Here is a 4,851-nt window from a genome sequence, read left to right as displayed (position 1 = left end):
TTTATTTTTTCCGTTTATGGGATCTAGGTTCTGGAGCCTTTGGCCCTGTGACAAGACAATCTAGCATAGCACATAGCTGTGTGTGTGGTGAGAAGACTACCTTATGATCAACAAAAGGCTAAAGCATGCGAGAGAAGAAAGGCCCAGTGTCCCCTTCAAGGATGTTACCCCACTTACCTATTTCTTTTAGCCAAGTCCTCCCATAAAATTTGCACTACCTCTTACCACTGTCACATGGGAACCAAGTTTTCAACAAAGGAAAAAGGGGAGATATATCAGATTGAAATCATAATGCTATACCATATTTTATGTGATCTTTTTTCTTTGGACAAATGCCAGAGAAGTAGGGAGAATATATGTTTAGAAAACATTTTGTATTTGTTGGCTTATTTATCACTTCTGGCACTCCTCATTTCTTCCTATGATTTCTGAAGTAATCTGCTGTCATTTCTTTGCTCCTACATAGTTCCATAACATCTTTGTTGGTTTGTTTTGTAATTGTCCTATATGTCACCTCCATACATGTTGAAAACCTAGTCATATGGTTTAATTATGATTTTTGTAGTTATTTCTTAAATATTTAGAGAGAAGAAAAGAGAAACCATACAATTATGCTTTAAAAATCATAACAGGAGGATATGGTAGCACCTGGGAGGCCACAGTAAGAGGATTTGCAAATTGAAGACCAGCTTGGGCTACCTTGTTGCAAACAAAACAAATGGCACTTAATTATCACCAATGATCATTTTGAATTTTGCTGTGCTTTGAAAGAATGTACTACAACTGCTGTTCGGTCCTTTCCTTTTGGTCTGAAGAACATAAGGTATGTAGACCATTAATAAAATTTCTTAGTTGCTATTTCTCTGGAGATGTTTCTGTTCATTTTTAATTGTGAAAGATAACTTTGCTGAACACAGAATTTTTTGGCAGCAAATATTTTTCTCTCTGAACTTTGAATGTGTCATTTCCCTAGGTTTTGGCCTCTGTTGTTTTTGGTGAGAAGTCAGTTATTCACCTCATTATGATCCTCTTGTACTTTATCAGTCATTTTTCTTTTGCTGCCTTCAAGACCCTTTGTCCACTGATTGCTACCTATGATGTGTCTGGCTGTGTATCACTTTGTCTTCAACCTACTCACAGTTTATTTATATTCTTGGAAGAGTTTTAACGTTGAAAACTGGAAGTATTTCATCAGATTTCAAACATTGTTTCAAATATTTTATCTGACTGACCTTGTCTTTTTCTGTCTAGCACTCTCATTATTCAAATGCTGGCATGGCTTGTTTGGAACACACGTCTTCTTTCTTACTGTTTTGTATTCTTCAGATGGCATGATCACTTTTGATCTCTGTTCCATCTTCTGGAGACTTCCTTCTGACAGCTTAACTCTACTGTTGAGCATCTCTAGTCATGATTTTTCACTTTACCTATTATCCTTTTCAATGCTATGTCTTCCCTTTGTTTCTTTGAAACTGTTAACTCTTTACTGATCATCTTCATTTCATGAGTCACTCTCATCTGCAGGTTCCACATTCACAGATTCATCCAGTCATGGATTGAAAATAGTTGGAAAAGAAAGCCCCATATATTAGTCAGTGTTCACTAGAGCAACAGAACTTATAGAATGAATCTCTCTATATATAAGTAGAAAATGTTCGTGAATGTAAGGTCCAAAAATCAAGTAGCTGCTCAGTCCACAAGACTGGATGTCTCAACTGGTCTTCAATCTATGCCAGAATCCTGAAGAAGTAGGCCCTAATTCCAGTGAAGTAATAGACTTGCTAGTGAGGTGAGAGCAAGCAAGCAGACAAAGAGAAAAACTTCTTTATTCCATATCCTTATGTAGACTTCCAGCAGAATGTTTGGCCCATATTAGTGGTGAGTTTTCCCAGATTAAAAGATCTGGATTAAATATATGTCTTCCTGCCTCAAAGATATGCATTAGAAATTGATTTTCCAATTTCAAATTAAACAAAAATCCCTCACAGGTGTGACCTCCATTTTAGGATTTTTTAGTTAATTTTAGATGTAGTCAAGTTCACAATCAAGAATAAATATCACAAGTCCACTCCTTGTAAACTTGACACACAATCATATTTACTTATGTAGTAATTAATTTCCAAACGAAAACAATAACTAGGTCATAATAATACCTTAACATGATATAACTATCCAATATACAGTTGCAAATGCATCATGTATTTAACTAGGTCAAATTTATGCCTAATATGATATAACTTTCCCTTGTACAACCTCAAATGCATAGTAAATTTAGAATAAGCCGCTGTGGTGGTTTGTATAGTAATGACCCCAGAGGCTCATATATTTGAATGCATGGTCATTAGAGAGTACCATTATCCAGGGACTAGGAGGAGGGGCCTTGTTGGGGTAGGTGTGGCCTTGTTGGAGGAAGTGTGTCACTAGCTTGGGCTTTGGGATTTCGGAAGCCCAAGTGAGGCCCAGTGGCACTCTCTGTCTTCCAGTTCGTTCTCAGCTATCTCAACATCACCATGCCCTCCTGCTTGCTGCCATACTGCCATGATGATAATGAGTTACACCTCTGAAACTGTAAGTAAAGTTAAGTGTTTTTTTTTTTGTTTTTTTGTTTTTAATAAAGGGAAACTTGGCCATGGTGTCTCTTCACAGAAATAGAAAACTTACTTAAAACAGTGGCAATGTCCTTTGAGGGACATTCTTTCAATTACTGAAACTTAAACATAATAACCATTAATAGTCAATTATTGTTACTCACGTGATCTATGAATTGAATAAAGAAAACACAAATATCTGTACAGATGCATTCTTAAAAGTATGACAGAAACATTCATGTAATTATAATCTTTGTTTCTGCAACTGGTCACATGACCTTAACTGGGATTTATAAATATCTTCCTCTAATGCCCATTCTATGTATTTCCTCCACCCTTGGTAAGAACCTCAACAGGTCTTGGCTCTTTTCCTGGAGGAGTAACCCATACTTTTATTCCTGACAAGTCTGTGCCCTTCGGCATTGTGCCTGGATTAGGTTATTATAGTTTTCCATTGACTTTAATCACAGAACATGGTAGCACCAAGAAACACCCTAAAGGATTTCCTCTATTGTGGAGAAACAATCCAATTTCCTCACGATAATCTGGATCAGTCACCTCTCCTAACTCTGTTATTTCTTTCTTTGTCTGTTTACTTAAGGACATCAGAAGTTCCATGTGACCAGGGAAATGTCAGACGTTTGTTGTGGCTCCTGGCAGGAGTGTACACCCTCACCTGGAATAAAATCTCCTAGGCCAGCATAACTTAAGGTCATGAAAACAGGAAGCAAAATTTTTCTTGGTGGGTCACTAGGGATGATAGTGACTGAAACTATTCCCTTTTCCACTCCTTGATTCCTAAACCCTTGGATCCTGGCTATGGGAGAAACAGCACCACATATTGGACACTTATTCAAAGTACATACTGGAGAATCTTGCCCCAACCCTACAGGCTGATGCCATCTAATTGCACTGTAACTGTGTCTTCCAAAGGCCATTCCATCTCTCTATCAACAAACTGCTTCAGGATGGTGGGGAACATGGTAAGTCCAGTGGATTTCATGATCATGGGTTCACTGTCACACTTCTCTGGCTGTGAAGTGAGTTCCTTGGTCAGAAGCAATACTGTGAGGAATACCATGATGGTAGATAAGGCATTCTGTTAGTCCACGGATGGTGGTTTTGGCAGAAGCATTAAATAGAGGAAATGCAAATCCATAACCAGAATAAGTATCTGCTCCAGTAAGGACAAAGAGTTGTCCTTTTCACAGAGGAAGTTGGTCCAGTGCAATCAACCTGGTCACTCCAGGGAATGGTGCCTTATCTGGTGCTCAACATTGATCTCTGCTTGGTACTCAGCAACAACTATAGCCAGGTCAGCCTTGGTGAATAGAAGTTCATGTTGACAAGTCTGTGTGTATCCCTCATCTCTGCCTCAATGGCCACTTTGTTCTTGGGTTCACTGGGCAATGACAGGAATGGCTGGGGAAAGAGGCTGACTGTCCTAAGAATGGGTCATTCTATCTACTTGATTATTGAATTTCTCTTCAGCTGAAGTCACCCTTTGATGAAAACTTACATGGGGCACAAATATTTCCACATCCTCCACCTATTTGGAGAGATTTATCCATATATTTCTTCCTTAAATGTCTTTCTCACTGATTTTTCCAATCATGTTCTTTTCAAGTGCCTGACCATCCAGCCAATCCATTAGATAGAGACCATGAATGAGTGAACAATCACACATCTGGCCATTTCTCCTTCCAAACAAAATGTATGACCATGTGTAATACACAAATTTCTGCCCACTATGAAGATTTCTCTTCACCTATATCTTTCAGAGTTGTTCCAGAAAGTAGCTATAACACTACAGCTATCCACTTTTGAGTGGTACCTGCATTAACATGTTGAATCACAAGTAAACAGGCCCTAGTCTTCTCTTGCTCAGTCAACCAATCTTATGGAGGCAGATGTCATTGTAATGGGAGTAGAAACCATAGGCATTTGGGCAACTTCTTCATGTAACTTGATTGTGCCTCTGGGATTTGCTTGGACCTGGTAATTTATTCATGTATATGTATATATGAATATATATAATTTTCATTTGATAATAGATTCTTGCTGTGCATATCCTGCTTTATGACTTTGTGTGTCAGATGACACACAGCTTACAATGGGCAGCTCAGGTCACATGGTAACTTGGTGCACCAGTGTCAAAAATTCAGTTTCTACTCAGGTGTATTAACAGAGCTGTCTCTCAAAGGGAGACTAGTTGTCTGTAGGCAATAGTAGAACCTTTCTCCCAAATCACAAAAGTCTCTTT

The 4,851-nt window shown here is 38.4% G+C and overlaps 1 long non-coding RNA gene across 1 annotated transcript; it reads left to right on the top strand.

Annotated features, from left to right (window-relative positions):
* The first annotated feature begins 616 nt into the window (after nucleotides 1–616).
* On the top strand, nucleotides 617–4,643 carry LOC146889093 (uncharacterized). Its single transcript, XR_015000268.2, has 3 exons — nucleotides 617–823; nucleotides 2,484–2,568; nucleotides 3,190–4,643. It is a non-coding gene; the product is annotated as an uncharacterized LOC146889093 (long non-coding RNA).
* Nucleotides 4,644–4,851: the final 208 nt, after the last annotated feature.

Source organism: Myodes glareolus, chromosome X (assembly GCF_982192425.1).
Source record: "Myodes glareolus chromosome X, mMyoGla1.1, whole genome shotgun sequence".
Lineage (NCBI taxonomy): Eukaryota > Metazoa > Chordata > Mammalia > Rodentia > Cricetidae > Myodes > Myodes glareolus.
This window is presented reverse-complemented; position numbering and strand designations above follow the sequence as displayed.